Source organism: Pogona vitticeps, chromosome 2 (assembly GCF_051106095.1).
Source record: "Pogona vitticeps strain Pit_001003342236 chromosome 2, PviZW2.1, whole genome shotgun sequence".
Taxonomy (NCBI): Eukaryota; Metazoa; Chordata; class Lepidosauria; order Squamata; family Agamidae; genus Pogona; species Pogona vitticeps.
In genome coordinates this window covers 41,641,087-41,660,927 of record NC_135784.1, presented here as the reverse complement: position 1 = coordinate 41,660,927, position 19,841 = coordinate 41,641,087, and the positions used below count along the sequence as shown (strand labels likewise).

The 19,841-nt window shown below is 40.5% G+C and overlaps 1 protein-coding gene across 49 annotated transcripts in view; it reads left to right on the top strand.

Moving 5' to 3' along the window:
* Positions 1-19,841, top strand: part of MAGI1 (membrane associated guanylate kinase, WW and PDZ domain containing 1) — a 601,653-nt gene that overhangs the window by 386,322 nt on the left and 195,490 nt on the right. The window lies entirely within an intron of this gene.

Genomic DNA, 19,841 nt, shown 5'->3' with positions numbered 1-19,841 from the left:
AAGAAACGCTTGGAAGACATTTGCTGTCTAGGGACTGGAATGACTTGGCTGTTATCCCAGGATCCTTTCTGATTGGATGGAAAATTATATACTTCACTGAATAGTAGCGGCATTCATCTTCTGCAGCATCACAAATACCTCTGACACACCTCTTTAAATCCTGTGGACTGCATTCCCTTGTTTTGGCCATCTCATTCAAAAGGGAATGTGAGTGTAGTGCCTTAGTTGACTATTTTGGATGCTCGTGTGATTAGCCAGCCCTGATTACCAAAGCATAATGGAAGAGATAAACAGAAACAATTTATTGCACATCCCATCCCAGAAGCCTCAGGACAGGAAGAGTATGTTAAAACCTACATCTAGAATTTGTGTTTAAAAGTGAATTAAGTCACGATGAATCCTCCCTGTTCACTAAGTGCTTAAAAATTAGTTACTTTTGCAATGGTTATTGTCTAATCAGTTGACTTCTAATTCGTTTCCAGCCTCAAGAGGGCATTTATTTAGTGTATTCTTCTGCCAACATTTCAGTGAATCTATTTTGCAAAATATTCAGTGGAAACAGAGGGATGTTGCTGGTTTAATTGTAGAATGTGTAGTATGTAAACATTTTAAAGCTTTTTAAAATGGAACTCATATTTTTTTTCAGTATGAAGATTTTTCACTGAATATCAGTGGCTTTTAAATTGTTAGGCAGTTTTCCATTAAAGGTCAAGAATTCTATAAGAGATGATGGGATGAATAAAAGGCTGGCACAGTTGCAGGTTTTCCTCTTGTTTTAGTCAAGCCCTAGTTAGAGAGAATCCCCTTCACGGATTGCTGCCTTGTCGTGGTGAAGGGGCTTGAGTAAATCAGAGAAGCTATGGGCTATGCCGTGCAGGGGCACCCAAGATGGACAGGTCATAGTGTAGAGTTCTGACTAAATGCGATCTACCTGGAGCAGGCACTGGCAAGCCACTCCAGTATCTTTGCCAAGAAAACTCAGTGAACAGAAGCAAAGGGCTAAAAGATATGATGCTAGATGAGCCCCTCAGGTCAGAAGGCATCCAACCTGCTACTGAGGAAGAGTGGAGGATAAGTACAAGTAGCTCCAGAACTAATGAAGTGGTTGGGCCAAAGCCGGAAGGATGCTCAGCTGTGGACGTGCCTGGAAGTGAAAGGAAAGTCCAATGCCGCAAAGAAAAATACTGCATAGGAACCTGGAATGTAAGATCTATGAATCTTGGAAAGCCGGATGTGGTCAAACAGGAGATGGCAAGAATAAACATTGACATCCTGGGCATCAGTGAACTAAAATGTACGGGAGCGGGCAAATTCAATCCAGACGATTATCATATCTACTATTGTGGGCAAGAATCCCGTAAAAGAAATGGAGTAGCCTTGAAAGTCAAGAAAAGCTGTACTGGGATACAGTCTCAAAAATCATAGAAGGATTTCAGTATGAATCCAAGGCAGACCTTTCAACATCACAGTAATCCAGGTTTTTGACCAAACCACCGATGCTGAAGAGGCTGAAATTCACCATTTCTATGAAGACTTACAACACCTTCTAGAATTGACTCAAAAGAAAGATGTTCTTCTCATTATATGGGACTGGAATGCTAAAGTAGGGAATCAAGAGATAATATGAACAACAGGAAAGTTTGGCCTTGGATTTCAAAATGAAGCAGGGCAAAGGCTAATCGAGTTTTGTCAAGAAAACAAGCTGGTCATCACAAACACTCTTCCATCAACACAAGAGGCGACTATGTGTGGGATAGGAAGCAACAGTTAGAAATGGATATGGTACAACTGATTGGTTGTTGTGCGGTTTTTCGCGCTCTTCAAGAAGAGGTGCCAATAATACATAGAGGTATTATACCAGAAAGATCTTGATGTCCCGGATAGCCCAGATAGTGTGGTTGCTGACCTTAAGCCAGACATGCATGGCTAACAACAAGGCCAGTGGAGGTGATGGCATTCCAGTGGAACTATATAAAATCTTAAACGATGACTCTGTTAAGGTGCTATACTCAATATGCCAGCGAGTTTGGAAAACTCAACAGCAAAGTGGCTGTCCAACGAGGCCTTACAAATAGCAGAAAAGAGAAGGGAAACAAAATGCAGGGGAGATAGGGAAAGTTACAGAAAATTGAATGCAGACTTCCAAAGAATAGCAAGAAGAGACAAGAGGGCCTTCTTAAATGAACAGTGCAAAGAAATAGAAAAGGAAAAACCAGAGATCTGTTCAGGAAAATTGGAGATATTAGAGGAAAATTTTGTGCAAAGATGGACATGATAAAAGACAAAAATGGAAGGGACCTCACAGAAGCAGAAGACATCAAGAAGAGGTGGCAAGAATACACAGAAGAATTATATCAGAAAGTTTTGGATATCCCGGACAACCCAGACAATATAGTTGCTGACCTAGAGCCAGACATCCTGGAGAGTGAGGTCAAGTGGGCCTTAGAAAGCCTGGCTAACAACAAGGCCAGTGGAGGTGATGGCATTCCAGTTGAACTATTTAAAATCTTAAAGGATGATGCTGTTAAGATGCTACATTCAATATGCCAACAAGTTTGGAAAACTCAACAGTGGCCAGAGGACTGGAAAAGATCAGTCTACATCCCAATACCAAAGAAGGGCAGTGCCAAAGAATGCTCCAACTACCGGACAATTGCACTCATCTCACACGCCAGCAAGGTTATGCTCAAAATCATACAAGGTAGGCTTCAGCAGTATGTGTCCCGAGAACTCCCAGAAGTGCAAGCGGGATTCCGAAGGGGCAGAGGAACTCGAGACCAAATTGCCAACATGCGCTGGATTATGGAGAAAGCCAGAGAATTCCAGAAAAACATCTACTTCTGCTTCATTGACTATGCAAAAGCCTTTGACTGTGTGGACCATAGCAAACTATGGCAAGTCCTAAAAGAAATGGGCGTGCCTGACCACCTTATCCATCTCCTGAGAAACCTATATGTGGGACAGGAAGCAACAGTTAGAACTGGATATGGAACAACGGATTGGTTCAAAATTGGGAAAGGAGTACGACAAGGCTGTATATTGTCACCCTGCTTATTTAACTTATATGCAGAATACATCATGCAGAAGGCTGGACTGGAGGAATCCCAAGCTGGAATTAAGATTACAGAAAGAAATATCAACAACCTCCGATATGCAGATGATACCACTCTGATGGCGGAAAGTGAGGAGGAACTAAAGAACCTTGTAATGAGGGTGAAAGACGAGAGTGCAAAAAACGGTCTGAAACGTAACATCAAAAAAACTAAGATCATGGCCACTGGTCCCATCACCTCCTGGGAAATAGAAGGGGAAGATATGGAAGCAGTGACAGATTTTACTTTCTGGGGCTCCATGATCACTGCAGATGGTGACAGCAGCCACAAAATTAAAAGATTCCTGCTTCTTGGGAGGAAAGTGATGACACACCTAGACAGCACCTTAAAAAACAGAGACATCGCCTTGCCGACAAAGGTCTGCATCGTCAAAGCTATGGTTTTTCCAGTAGCGATGTACGGATGTGAGAGCTGGACCATACAGAAGACTGACCACCGAAGAATTGATGCTTTTGAGTTGTGGTGCTGGAGGAGGTTCTTGAGAGTCCCCTGGACTGCAAGGAGAACAAACTTATCCATACTAAAGGAAATCAACCCTGAGTACTCAGTGGAAAGGCAGATCCTGAAGCTGAGGCTCCAATACTTTGGCCATCTCATGAGAAGAGAAGACTCCCTGGAAAAGACTCTGATGTTGGGAAAGTGTGAAGGCAAGAGGAGAAGGGGACGACAGAGGACGAGATGGTTGGACAGTGTCATCGAAACTACCAACATAAATTTGACCAAATTCCAGGTGGCAGTGGAAGTCAAGAGGGCCTGGCATGCTCTGGTCCATGGGGTCATGAAAAGTTGGACATGACTTCACGACTAAACAACAACAAGTTAGAGAGAATAACCTGACAAATGAATCTCAGTGTGGAATTATTTTGGATTCGTAAGATTCTCCTATAATTTCAGTGTAAATGGGTAGGGCAGTTGTGGGGGACTTTCGTGTTATGATTATATTTCTTAGGAAGGATCGAGAGGGATTCTGCTCTTCAACTATAATGTCAGTGTTACACCTCCCTATTTATTGGTTTACTAATATTATGTCACAAGCATCTGCAATCTGTAGATGTGTACACAACTATGTGCCAGAAAATCTGTGCATTAGTATATGGGCTATATGCACAGTGCAGAGTGAGGGTTTTTAAGACCACATTTCTGTGCTCTGAGAATTAAAAACAAAAATCCCAGTCACTTTATAAGACAGTAGACTTATTGGGGAGGAGAGGGGCTAAGTTTAGGTGTACAGTCCTAGAGTGCTCCGAGAAAGAATAAAGAACGGTTAAACCATTTCTAGACTTAGAAAACCATGGAAGGAATCACTATAAGTTAGAATCAGCTTGATGGTACTTATTGTTGTTGGCAATGGTAGTTTGGTTGTTTTGAAATAGAGCAAATGTTCTGCAGTCAGAAGGTACAGGTTATCTCCCTGGCATTTTCAGGCTCCAACAATTATTTTCTCACAACTGCTGCCAGTCAGTCTTGACCACTTTGGGGCCAGAGAGACCAAGTGTCCACTAAGTACAAGACAGCTTCGTATGTTTGTAGCATCAGTTGAAACTTTTAAGGAACCTTCCTAAATGTGAAACAAGTAAAACAATACCATATATAATCTTGTGTGGGAGTCATAATCTAACCATGAAATGTTGTTCATGTTAGCAGCACAGAATAGGTAACAAGAGACTTTCCACCCGCAATTCTGATGCATAGACCATGCTTTTCATGGCTTGGCCTTGACTAGTCTTCATCCTCAACAATATTAAATTTAGTAAGTAATGAATAAAGTTAAACCTAAAGAAGACTTTGTAGTCAGCTGGATTAATCAGGGGAAAACATGGATAATACCCCAGCTTCAAACAGCTATTTCTTTCTAACTCTTTTGAAATTGATTTTGCATATATAAAGTCTAGCAACAATATAATTGTGTTATTCAGTAGGTTGTTTGTAGCTTATTACCAGTAATACCTGATAGTTGCCGTCTTCCCAATGAACATACCTTATAGTGAGTCAGACCGTTGACCCACATTGCCCAGTCCTGTTTGAGACTAAGACTCTGCAGTGCCTTGGGCGTTAGAAGTGCCCAGCCTGGAGACTTGAGAGCCTTTTCACAGTAGATCTTAGAAGTAGTATTGTGGAATATTCTCCATGGGAACTATGTGCTTTGCCTCCTACCAAGCATGACTTCTCTTCCTCCAAATAATACTATCAATGCCCTCTTTCAGTTAGAGGGTTTCACTTTGTTCTGTTTCTTAACATCTGTGGATTTTGCTCTCTGGTCTTTTTCTTGGTTCAAGCCTCATTTTTGTTTGTTTGTTTGCAGATATTTATAGGGAACTTAGATCTAAAAAGATACAGTAAGAAAAAAGCACAAAATACAGCATTTATATCTTTGAAGCAGATGAAAGTTGAACTAAATGGAGAAGTTTACAAAAATAGGCACTTTTTTTCAACATGGGTCTAAAACTACAAATTTTTAAAACATGTTGCATTTTTAGCAGAATGGTATTCCACGTAAGAGGTGTCATCCAACATTCCCTCTGATTTTCCGGAGCTCTGCACGGAGTTCCAGATGCAAAAAAAGAAGCATATGGGCAGATACACACTTGACTGTGTGTGCCCAACGGAGTGGTGTGCTCCCATGCACCCACGCAGCTAAGAGGGAATGTTCGTGTCATCACACCAAATACCCTGTTACAGATGGCTGCAGAGCAGACCTTGAGATTAGGTGGCACTACCTATTTACTACCAAGGTGACACTTTTCTAGGGATTTCACAGTGGATGAATATAATAATGGTGTGATGAGAACATCCAGTTGTTGACTGATAATTGAGGTCTAAGATGAAAATAATATGTCAGGAGATGTATGCTACCGCATAGTAAAAACATAAGAAGTTGCCTTGTACTAAGTCAGACTGTTTCTCAGTCTGTCTTTCTGTTGTTTCTCTGATTCTCCTAGGGTTTCAGATATCCCTACTTAGAAATACCAGAGATTAAAATTAGCACTTTTTTTGCATGTAGAGGGCATTCTTAGTCACTAGGCTTTAACTCAGTGTCACACTGAAGTATCACATCTATATTTACTTCTTTGTAATTTTATTTTATTATTTATTTATTTAAAATATTTTTATCCCACTTTTCTCCTCAAAAGGACCCAAGGCAGAAGCTCACCTCATGAAAAAGAAAAGTCTTTGCTTTATGTATGTACAGTAGGTGCCCTATATCTGCAGGACTGATATATGTGGTTTAACTTATCCTTCCTATATATAACATACAGAAGTGCTATACCTGTACATTGACACATTGATCTCGTTTTGTCACATATTTGGTAAAACATGTCATCTATTTTTATCGAATTTTGTAGGGAGTTACAGGTGTACTTTATTCAGGCTTGTCATAGAAGGAAATCCTTAGCTGGCGAACATTTGAGCTGCAGTTCAAATATTATTATGGTTTTGATACCAATTAAACCATGTAGGAGAAAGGACTGGCAGAATTACTTGGGGTCCTGATAAGTATTGAGCCTTTCCCAGAAAGAATTGAGCTAGGAAGCTATAAATTGCACTGTGTATTGGCCAGTTTGTCTCTATTCAACGGTGCAAAAATCAACTACCTGTGATTTTCACTTAACTTTCATTTTCCAATCCAAAGTGAACATGGTGGCACCTCCAGAAAAGTTCAATGTGGAAGAGCATAGGACCATAATCAAGTTCCTGTTTCTCCAAGGGAAAGGTGCAAAGCAGATCCATGATGAAATGTCACAAACTATGGGTGACAGTGGCCCTTCATATACAACAGTTAAACGTTAGGTTGTCAATTTTAAAACTGGCCATTTCGGTGTTGAAAGTGAGAAACCCAGTGGAAGGCCTGTTTCTGTCTCTGTGCCTGCAAATGTGAAAGCCATCCATGACATGATCATGGAGGACCACCGAATATCAGCCAAAAGTATTGATATATATCTGAAAATATCACACAAGAGAGTTGGTGCCATTATCCACAACAACTTGGAAATGAGAAAGCTGGAAGCAAAGTGGATCCCCAAACTTTGGACAACCAAACAAAAGAGGAAATGTGTGGAGTCATCGGTGTCTGTTTTGGAACATTTTGCAAGAAATGAGTCAGATTTCTTGGGCAAACTGGTAACTGGTGATGAGACTTGGATCTACTGTTATGATCCTGAGACAAAGGAACAGTCTAAGGAATGGAGGCACAGTGGTTCCTTCAGGCCAAAAAAGTTCTGAGTGCAAAGGTCGGTGCAGAAGGAAATGGCAACAGTTTTTTGGGATAAGAAGGGAGTTCTGGTGGTGGACTACCTCCAACAGGGTTCAACCATCAATGCAAAATATTACTGTGCTTTATTGATGAAGTTGAGGCAAAACATCAAGGAAAGATGTCGAGGAAAGCTCTCCAAAAGTGTCATCCTCGTCACACACTGCAGGTGAAACAATGGCAAAACTGACCTTAGGCTTTCAAGTGATGCCCCATCCACCCTATTCTCCTGACCTGGCTCCTTCTGACTATTATCTGTTCCCCAAACTTTAAAAAAAAAAAAAAACCCCTAAAAGGACAACAATTTGGGAGTGTTCTGGAGGCAACTAATGCTGCCAATAAGTGGTTACACCAGTAGTCAGAAGAATTTTATTTGCAGAGACTTAAGAAGCTGCAGGACAGATGTCACAAGTGCATTGACTTCCTGGGGGAATATGTAGAATAGTGTGGCATACAGCTTCCTAGCTCAAATTTTTCTGGGAAAGGCTTAATACTTATCAGCACCTCCTCCTATCCTGTGTGGACTTTGTTTTTCCTTCTGAGGCTAGCATTCTACCAGTACTTCCATTAGTTGTAATTAAGCAACTAATGTCTGTCTTCCCTCCTATTTTTTTAGATGTGTATGGCATTTTCCAGCATTGTAATCCCTCATATGAAGAGTATGCCACCAAAACATAGATAGGTTTATGGGTGCTGTGCACCCATGATTTTTTAATTTTTTTTGCTGGACATTTTTTCAGTTCCTTGGCAGAATTGAATGAAATTAGGAAGGATAGTTTTTTTTAAGGGAATCAAGCCTGTCAGGTTTAAGTTGAATAGCTACATGAAGTTTCATGTAAGAGCCTTTCAAAAACATAACACATACAACATATCTTTATCTCTTTTGTGTACAGTTATCAAACAAACAGAGTGATAAATTGAGTGGTTTTTATTGAAGGGGAGCATTCAAAATGTTTCCTTTATTACCACTCTCCTTTTGCAATTGATTAAATTTGTATAAAAATAGCATGCTTTATAGAAGTATCACAAAGGAAGAAAACTGCAGAATTTCTGAATAACAGGTTTAGGGTTGGGGGATTTAAAAAAAACAGTTTTAAGTTTTGTTTCATGCTCAGTTAGCACCAAAGTCATCTAAAGTATTATAGGACAAGTGGGTGTGGAGCACACAGAGGCAAATAAAAGTGGTGTTCATACATTATAGTGAGCATGTATTTGCATTGTATACCTACATGCTCAAGTAACACTGTACAGTATTGGATGAGGTGCTGGTAATTGTTTCCAAGCACTACTGCAATTCTGATGGTGTCAATAATGAGAGAGGTCAAAACAAGTTTTGAAAATAACCAATCCATTTTATAGATTTCTTATCAGGCACCATGAAAAGATGCAGTTTGGCAGTGTGTATATGGAAGGGAATGCACTCATTTTGAGCAGGAATGGGTTGCTTGATCATTTATGTTGCAGTGTATTTATTGGACCGTGCCTCTTCCCCTCTTAACAGTAAATATTACAGGCAAGAAGAATCTTGGAATTGTCGTAGATCATAAGCTGAATATAGGCCAACAGTGTGATGCGGATACAAAAAGGACAAATGCTATTTTAGGCTTCATTAACAGAAGCATAGATTTCAAATCCTGCAAGGTGCTAGTCCCCCTCTATTCAGCACTGGTTAGGCCTCACCTTGAGTATTGCGTCTGCAGGTGGGAAGTTCTGGACACCACACTTCAAGAAGGATGCTAACAAATTGGAACAAGTTCAGATGAAGGCAACAAGGATGATCAGTGGGCTGGAAACCAAGCTCTGTGAGGAAAGACTGAAAGAACTGGGCATGTTTAGCTTTGAGAAAAGAAGACAGATGGGTGATATGATGACAGTTTTCAAATACTTCAAAGGTTGTCATACAGAGGAGGGCCAGGATCTGTTCTCAATCATCCCAGAATCCAGGCCATGCGACATATTCTATGATAATCAAACATAATTATATTCTATGATTCTATGATCTTTGTTCCCTCATGTGAAATATTTTAGTGATGTGGGGATTTTATAACATAAACTAATGGTCAAATTTAGCTTCAAAGATCTGCTGTATAGTCAGTTTTCCCAGCTTCTATGGGAACTGGGCTCAAGCATGCCTCCTTACCAAAGAATCAAACTGACTGCAAGGCACAACTTAGGGCAGACATTTGTTCCGACTGCGAATTCCTTTATGAGCATGAATTGCCTTGGAGCAACAGCTGTTCTTCTGTCCCTCCACCCCCCAATCCCAGCCCAGAGACAAGGGGAAACAGAAGACTCCCATCCCCAGATAGCAGCTGTTCCTCTTCATTGCACACTGGCTGGTTATTGAGAGAAGAGGGCAATGACAGTCTGTAGTTCCCACCTGCAGAAAAGAATTGGAGTGTGCATGTGTGTGGAGGGGATGTAAGGAAGGGTTGTAGAATTCTTTGTTCCCTCCAGGCAAGAGCAAGACAAGGATTTCCCCCCTCTCTCCCTGCAATGTCTCCCATCATTTTTAGGAAATGTCTTAGGGCAAAATTAGCGCACTATTTGTGATCTTTTCTTAATTTGTTCAAACCTGCTTCCCCCCCCCCCCCAAAAAAAACCCCACCATTCTGGCTTGTATTTTTCTTTGCTTGCAAATAACGCCACAAAATACCTTGCCGACTTGGGGGATGGGTGCAGAGGATAGGTTTGTGGTTGTTTGTCCCCAGGGTATAGAGAAAGATTTGCATGCCTGTACTGTGTTTTGTGAGCAGTGGGAGAGTGGTCATGGCAGTGGAGAAACAGTCTGGCTCCCAGTTTGGAGTTGTCTGCCTCTTCCAGTCTTTTCACTGTAGCTGAAATGTTGCCAAGGTTTGTCTTGGTTTTTGTGATTGTAAAATTTCTGTCTTTCCTCTGTGGAGCCCAAGATGACATACACATCCGTCTTCTTTTTTGAACTGCTCCTTCTCCTTACTGGTGTCTATTAGGAATAGATTGACTTGGGTTCAATAAGTTGAAAAGAGTAAAGGAAGATAACAACTTGGAGCCAGAGTCTATCAAACTTAGGTTCCTAGATGTTGATGGTTTGTGATGCCTAGAAGCCCCACAAGGTTAATGATCAGTGTATCTGAAAGTTTCCATCCCACACCATCTAAGAAACCAAGGTAGGGAGCCACCGTTGGACAGAATGTAGAATACAACATACCTGCATCCGCTAGCTCGCACCTGCCCAATATTAGAAGCAGCTTTCCATGACATTTGACCTAGTGTAACAAATACTACAGAGCAAATTGTCCTTGAAGAGTCCTCATGGATTAAGTACCCTAGCTAGCCTGGAAATAATTGCAGGAATTGTCACATAAGTATGAGAAATAAAATAATGTGCAGTTATGGGAGTAGATGATCTTATGGTTCTTCCTCCTGTCTGTCTCTCTTCTGTATGATTAATGCTTTTATTGGATATGGAGAGTCTTATGTTTTGATTGCTGTTTCCCAAGATAAAATATTTCTGCTCCATTGCTGAGCATCTGTTGCAATCTTCCGTCCTTTTCAGCCAAATAAAAGCTAGCTTAGCAATGCCTCCTCCCTGTCTGGTTAGAGACACAACTGATGTTGAACCAGTTCTGTGTTGCAGTTGGATGTGTGTTTTTTTTTTTTTTTTTTTTGGTCACGATTTACTGTGGTACTTCCTAATTATGTGCCACAAATAATTAATTCACATTAATGCCTATCCAGCTAATCAGGTTGTTTCTTTTGTAGATGGAGCAGGTTCTCTCTATTTATTTTATTCTCTTGTTGCCGTCAGCAGAGCTCTAAAATTATTTAGCTGCGATTTAGGTGACAGATGCTGAAGTCAAGCAAAGTATCTGAATTATCAGATGACATGCCAGAAGAAGGTGAACTTTGAATGATACTGAGCTCCCCTGAGTTGTGCAAGATTTTAAGGACAGCATAAATAATGATTTCACTTAGAGTTCAAAAATGGTGTCTGAGGAGAGGAGGGTCCTACTAGAAGCTTCTGGTTAGGAAGACTAGGACGTCATCAGTTCTAAACACTAGCAGGGAGGTACACCCAACAGAAATCACACCTGTAATGTTTCGATTGATTGTATTCACAGGCTCATATATATTGTCTACAGTATAAGCAACGTGCAGTCATTTCAGGTTTTGGCAGAAGGATCTGTTTGAGGAGCCAAACAATAGACGGCAAAATTAGAGAAGATAGAGAGAGAAAAACGGTGTCTGTGTGTGCTCAGGAGTCACACTGAAGGCATGGGTTGAGGACAGCTCTCCATAGTCCAGATATAGAACATAACATTGCCTTGGAACTGATGGGGAAAATACAATGTAAACCATGGTGTTATGCAACAATAGATTGCAAAGTTATTAACTATGAAACTGCTTTGAGAGGTAGATGTCTGGGTGTTTTTAAGTAGAAGTAAAAATGTTAAAAATCTTGTTAGATATGCAGACCTTTCCACAGCATTCGTGCTAGTACTTCCCTCTCAAGAGATAACTTTGGCTTAATTTTGTTTTCTGAACCAGGAAAATAAGACAGGATGATTGGAAAATTGGTAATTATTTTCAAATATTAAACTCCAGAAGCTAGTTTAGGGCTTCAGTGCTATTTATATGCCTCATTTGTGGTGCAATATCAGATAATTATTTTAATCTAACAGGAAGTTAATTAAAGTTTATAAATACCAGCTTCTTGATATGTTGTTCTAAGATCACAGTAAGCAGTTGTTGTTGTTGTTATTGTTATTGTTATTGTGATGATGATGGTGATGATGATGATGATGATGATGATGATGATGATGATTATTATTATTATTATTATTATTATTATTATTATTATTATTATTATTATTATTATTATTATTATTATTATTATTATTATTATTATTATTATTATTATTAATTCAGTCACAAACTATTAACATTTGCTAAGGAAGTTGACAGGAAACTTCCACACATCATGGAGAGTGACAGAAGGAAAGCATGGGCACTGTTATTTTTCATAACATTTTGGCTGAAGTATATTTAGAAATGGGTTGAAATGTTTGTGGCTTGAAGAGAAACCGCTTGTTATAATCCTATATAGCCTTTCCAAGCCTGCTTCCATTAATCGGGTCCTTTACACCAGTGTTCCCCAACCTTGGGCCTCCAGATGTTCTTGGACTACATCTCCCAGAAGCCTTCACCACCACTTCTGTTGGCCAGGATTTCTGGGAGTTGAAGTCCAACAACATCTGGAGGCCCAAGGTTGGGGACCACTGCTTAACACAACTGACACAGGAAATTCCATGCGCCAGCAAAATACTCTCAGCTGGGGAGTCCATCACTGAAAATCATTGTTTAAGATATTATCCAGTTTCCAGCCCCTCCAAGATAGTTACATGGAACAGTCACGTTCGAAGGACCAAGGCAATTGGTCCTCCCACCCCTGTAGTGGCAAATCGCCACTGATTATGGGACATTTTGGAGTGCACATGATCCTTACACAATGTTACAAAGTCATGTGCACCCCAAAATCATCTGAGAAAGCCTTTAACCATCAAATATCTGTGAAGATTCTTAGCCATGACTCAACTTCCAGTTAACCATCAAATATTTACTGCTCTTGCTGACATCATCACAAACACTTACAAATTACAAATAATTTTATTGTTGTTGTAAGTTTATACATAGTATATACATACAATGAAATTCACACAGATACCCAGAGACCAGACCCACATGCACACACATAAAAATCCCCAAACACTCCCCACCCACTCAAAATCCCAAACAAAAAATACAAACATCTACACCACAGGCTAAGTAACATTGTCCAACTATTGACTACTGGTGGTCTTTAAGTTCATTATTATATAGCAGTTATAGTTCTGGGCTAAAAACTATTCAGAAAATGTGTGGTCTGAGTCTTAATTGTTCTGTATCTTCAGCTACATGGAGCTGTGCAACACGATTTCAGCCAGTGAATGAAATTAGTCTTTTTATGACTGCAGAAATGGTTCCTTATAGTGAAAGAAAAAAAGTACAGTACAGGTAATGATCATATGGCTGTCATTATATTCCATGCATTCTGCATCTGTTCCAATTAGTCCCATTTTTATTACTGCCCTTGCTTGGAAAGAGAGATGTAGACTAAAGAGCAAATCCAGAGGTGTGAATAGTAGGTGTTATTCTGAACATTTGCATCTCTAAATATTTCCGTATAAGGAATCCTTGATTTAAAACCAATGCATTTCTAGATTCCGTTGAACAGCTTGCTAAACTCAAGATTGCTGGCCTCCAAAGTATTCTTTGTTTTCATATCAAGTAATTGCCTTCTGGGGATATAATGTACTTCCAATAGAAATTTGCAGACATTTGTTCTGAGGATGGATGATACACCTCCTATAAAAAAAATTCTTGTGTGTTTGGACTGTCAACAAAGCTGTGTTTGCTTGAGAATATTTTCTTGTCAAAGGTTTTGATTTTTGTACTGTTTCAAAAATCTCACAAAATGGCAGTGCCTCTTTTGAATCCTTCCCAGACTTTTTCCCCCTTTTCTTTACATAGTCCAACAGTGTCATTTCTCTATTATGATGACCTCGAAACATCTGTGTGTGGAGTGTTGATTTATGGTGAATGGGTAACTCAGAGTATATTTCTGTTACACAAAACACTCTTTCAGAAAGGAGCAAAAAAAGCTATTGCACTACTTTAAAATTAAGGGCAAAATCCTATTGTGGAAAACCATGTGTTAAGGGCAATCATGCAAGCAGATTTTGTGCTTTTCAGGCTGCTGTTTGCCTGATTGTGTAATCAAATAATGACTGGGTGTACAAACAAAAGTCTGTAATTTGTTCCACACCACTTGTGTGATTGTCCTTAAATAGTCACAGAAGCAACATGATTCTGGCTTGGCATGATTTTCATGGTAGGAGTTTGTTGCAGATGCATGAAATGTTACCTGAGATTGATTATATAGTGATGGTGGCAAGAATACACAGAGGAATTATATCAGAAAAATTTGGATGTCCCGGACAACCCAGACGATGTAGTTGCTGACCTTGAGCCAGACATCCTGGAGAGTGAAGTCAAGTGGGCTTTAGAAAGCCTGGCTGACAACAAGGCCAGTGGAGGTGATGGCATTCCAGTTGAACTATTTAAAATCTTAAAAGGTGATGCTGTTAAGGTGCTACATTCAATATGCCAGCAAATTTGGAAAACTCAGCAGTGGCCAGAGGATTGGAAAAGATCAGTCTGCATCCCAATCCCAAAGAAAGGCAGTGCCAAAGAATGCTCCAACTACCATACAATTGCACTCATTTCACATGCTAGCAAGGTTATGCTCAAAATCCTACAAGGTAGGCTTCAGCAATATGTGGACCGAGAACTCCCAGAAGTATGCGCTGGATTATGGAGAAAGCCAGAGTTCCAGAAAAATATCTACTTCTGCTTCATTGACTATGCAAAAGCCTTTGACTGTGTGGACCACAGCAAACTATGGCAAGTCCTTAAAGAAATGGGAGTGCCTGACCACCTTATCTATCTCCTGAGAAACCTTTATGTGGGACTGGAAGCAACAGTTAGAACTGGATATGGAACAACTGATTGGTTCAAAATTGGGAAAGGAGTACGACAAGGCTGTATATTGTCCCCCGGCTTATTTAACTTATATGCAGAATACATCATACGGAAGGCTGGACTGGAGGAATCCCAAGCCGAAATTAAGATTGCCGGAAGAAATAGCAACAACCTCCGATATGCAGATGATACCGCTCTGATGGCAGAAAGTGAGGATTAATTAAGGAAGCTTGTAATGAGGGTGAAAGAGGAGAGTGCAAAAAACGGCCTGAAGCTCAACATCAAAAAAACTAAGATCATGGCCACTGGTCCCATCACCTCCTGGGAAATAGAAGGGGAAGATATGGAAGCAGTGACAGATTTTACTTTCTTGGGCTCCATGATCACTGCAATTGGTGACAGCAGCCACGAAATTAAATGACACCTGCTTCTTGGGAGGAAAGCGATGACAAACCTCAACAGCATCTTAAAAAGCAGAGATATCACCTTGCCGGCAAAGGTCCGCATAGTCAAAGCTATGGTTTTTGCAGCAGCAATGTATGGAAGTGAGAGCTGGACCATAAAGAAGGCTGACTACCAAAGAATTGATGCTTTTGAATTGTGGTGCTGGAGGAGACTCTTGAGAGTCCCCTGGACTGCAAGGGGAACAAACCTATCCATTTTGAAGGAAATCAACCCTGAGTGCTCCCTGGAAGGACAGATCCTGAAACTGAGGCTCCAATACTTTGGCCATCTCATGAGAAGAGAAGACTCCTTGGAAAAGACCTTGATGTTAGGAAAGGATGACGGCAAGAGAAGAAGGGGACGACAGAGGATGGGATGGCTGGACAGTGTCTGCAAAGCAACCAACATGAAATTGCCAGAACTCCGGGAGGCAGTGGAAGATAGGAGGGCCTGGCATGCTCTGGTCCATGGGGTCATGAAGAGTCAGACACGACTAAATGACTAAACGATGATCTTCTAAGAATTTAAGGGATAGAATCCTAATGTTGATTTACATTTGTAGAAATACAGTACTCTAGGACAAGCATAAACTGGAAATAGGATTCTAGCCACCCAAAGTTTGAATTTTTTCATAAATACAGCTAAAATGTTTGATTGCGGTGGAATCTAAACTGATAGCTTCAACTAACCAACTTGAGAGTTTGGAGTATTAGTTTTTTCAAAGGCTGTTTGGATTAGAAATACCACCGATTTCCCCTCCCCCTTGGTAGACTTTTCCTCTTGAAGAGAGGAATTTTACTACAAGAAACCTATTTACTGTGTAATGTTCTCCAAACTGGATGATTGAGAATTTAGCTTGATTTGTTTTTTTGAAATAACAACATACCAAAATGTGTACATTTCTTTACAACAAGAATGGCAATTAGAAGTGGGAAGAAAACACAACTGAGTGTGATAGGTTAATCCCTAATTATATACACATGTTTGCAGGGAGGGACTGTAAACAGTTGGTGTCAGAAGGAGCTGAAATACAGATGTACAGACAGTGATACAGTCATTTGCTTTTCAGAGGCTTTATTGTTCTTATTTCAGTTGAAATTAGAAATTCCTTCCTGGGACAGGAGAGTGGGACTTCAGACACTCTACTGTGTTTCCCCCAAAATAAGACAGGGTCGTATATTAATTTTTGCTCCCAAAAAGGGCTTATTTTCAGAGGGTGTTTTATTTTACACTCATGTCATCTTCTTCTGGTTTCTGTACAATGCGGCACAATGGTGGAGGGTGGGGTTTCGCTTAACTGGGGCTTATTTTTGAAGTAGGGCTTTTATTATGAGCATCTGAAAAAGCATCCTAGGGCTTATTTTCAGGGTAGGTCTTTTTTCCCGGGGAAACAAGATAGCTGCACATTCATTGTGTAGTCTGTTTTTTGCCACATCCTAGGAGACTTGTGCTTGTTACTATTCAAATGAGTCTAGAAGGATGGACTGAATTTTGTTTCTCTGTGTTTCCTCTTAAATAATGTTGAGAAGGAAAACCCTCCTGGGCTGGTAGTAAGCATCATTTGTACTGATTGTGAACACCCCAGATGGTTTGTTAAAAAAAATCCTTTGCAGTACCATCTGTCAGGCGCCTGTCCAGCCAACAGCCTGTCATTTTACTACAAGAAAGGAGGAGGCGGGGATTCCCTTACCCTTTGTTTGCTTTACTTCCTATTTGAATCCCACTTGGGAACATTTGCATAGACCCAATGAAGCCAAGGGGGGGAATCAATACAGTAGTGCAGAAAATGAGTGTCACTTTCTGTACTTCTACTGCCATGGAGCAAGAGAGACTGCACCGGTGAAAACCTCTGCCGGAAGTTACACTGTAAATTACCAGCTTTTTGAGGTTGGCATACTTCAGCTTTTCTTATGAAGGTCTTCTAGGTGCCCAAATTGTTTGTACCACAGGTAAATCCACTTAAGATTTCAGACACCTGAGTAACATGGATGAATGATGCAAGACCAGTACCTGTTTGATTCAAATGTGCATGGTTGGAAACGCTACAGCTGTATGTCAGTCATGGGAAGTATTCTGTTGTCTGCGTTAACGTCTGATACCAGCAGTTTTCCTCTGCCTGTCTTCAGTGTATGGAAATAATTTTATTTCAATGAACTTTTCAAAGTTGAACATTTTTCCCCAAATGTAGCAGTGTTACAATAGTATCCAGAACCAGCAATATTGGAACTTTGTCTCTCTTCCTCTCCAGCTGCAACATATGTACAGTGGTGCCTCACTTGACGACGTTAATTCATTCCAGCGAAATTGCTGTAGAGCGAGAACGTCGTAAAGCGAAATAAAAAAGCCCATTGAAATGCATTGAAAACCATTCAATTCGTTCCAATGGGCTGAAAACTCACTGTCCAGCGAAGATCCGCCATAGGCGTGGCCATTTTCAATGCCTGTGCAGTGAGGAATCTGTCCCTAAGCACAGCGGGGAGCCATTTTCTTCAGCCGGCAGCCATTTTAAAACCCGACGATCAGCTGTTTTTGATTGTCATAAAGCAAAAATCAGTTCCCGAAGCAGGGAACCAATCATCGCAAAACGGAAAAACCCCATTCAAACCATCATTTTGCAATCGCAAGAGCGATTGCAAAACCTCACAGTCAAGCGGATTTGTCGTTAAATGGGGTAATCGTAAAGCGGGGCACGACCGTCGTGCTGAAAATATATGCTCCGGAGTGTTTCCCAGCCCTCCATAGCAAGCTTTTAGGATGCATAGGGTGATTGTAGGAGAAAATGGTGAATGCTGATGATGATGACAAAAGTAAGACCCAGCAGAAACATACCACTGCCCTTTTTCCTCATTTCAATGGTTACAGATTTCATCGAGAAAACCTAGACTGCGAAATTTTCCCACTGAGGTTGATGGAACTTAAAGGCATTTAGTAGATCTTAATTATTGTTATATAATTATTCAGCTTTCCCCCCCTGAAAGAATGATATCTTCATTGTGGTGTAGTGTTAGAGTAGGATTCAGCAGATCTTCATTCAACCACAGAAACTCACTTGAAATGAGTGGAAATGTTAAACTTCTCCTGGAATATTTCATCTACCGTGAATACTTTAGTAGGGTTACTATAGATAGAAAAGATTTGACAGCACATAAAAATGTAATCAATGTGTATATTGACGTATTACTGTCTATTGCAGTGGTTCACAATCTTGGGTAACCCAGGTGTTCTTGGATTGCAGTTCCTAGAAGCCTTCATCACCAGCTTTGCTAGCCAGGGTTTTTGAAAGCTGCAGTCCAAGAACGCATGGGCTATCCAAGTTTGGAATCACTGCTCTATTGAATAGTGAAACAAGTATACAGTTTTAAAGTACAAACCCAGTTGCTAGTCCCAATTAGAATAGACTGGTTAAATTCATTGTATTTACATAAATGTTGACTTAATAATTTATTCAGTGAGTCTACTCAAATGGGAACTCAGTTTTATTTAGATCTAAGATTTCAGCATGCCAAGAAAATTATGGACACTGACCTGAAACAAATAGAACTATTCAAACGTTTCAGAAAATCAGTCTGCAGTTTTGACAGATGTAATGATGCAATACAAATAAAAGTGGAATGCTAAAATATAGCAGTTGTCCTTAAAAAAAAGGCAGGCTGAAAATGTGGGGCTGAATATTGATGAATATTTCATGCAAGTATTGTCTTTACAGAAGACTTTGTGAAATAAAATACTGCCAAACTGGTCCACGTTTCCCAGTATAAGCTGACTTTGGGATGTGTAAGAGAGAGAGAGTGAGAGAGTGCACTCTCTGTAAAGACAAGTTTGAGAACTTTTTCTTTTTATATGTAATATTGGGGAGGTAGCAGAAAAAGAGAGAGACCAAATAGGAGATGAGTTGAATCAATAAAAGAAACCACAGCCTTGAGTTTGCAAGATCTGAGCTGAGTTGTTTACAACAGGAAGTCACTAAATCATTGGGTTGTCATAAGTTGGAAGTGACTGGATGGTAATTCCTGGAATTCTCCTAGAATTCCCCAGGCAAGATTCTGGGAGTTGCAGCCCACCATTACAGGTCTCTCAGCTTCCACATTCCAGTGCTATGTGAGGAGGTTGGCACACTGCATGTTTCTAGAGGGCTGGGCCGGGCTTACCCTGGAGCTATAGGCACTGCCAACTGGGAGCAGGTGGCCTTACCTGGGGCCCGATGTGCTTTCTTTTCCAGGCTTCACCCTTGCAGCTGTTGCTGGCCAAAGAATCCAGCAGAGGGGAACCTTCACTGACTCTGTCACCTGGACTGCACAGCGCGTACATGCCCTTTCCAGCCCTCTTTCAAAAAAGGGGGCACGGCTCTATCACGGAGCCTCCTGGGAAATGCAGTTCCCTGAATGAGGATGTAGAAGTCTGCACATTTTTGCTCGTTGGCAACAAGTCCCAGGGTTCTATGGATATCTGGGAGTTTCATTTCAATTCTGGGAGGT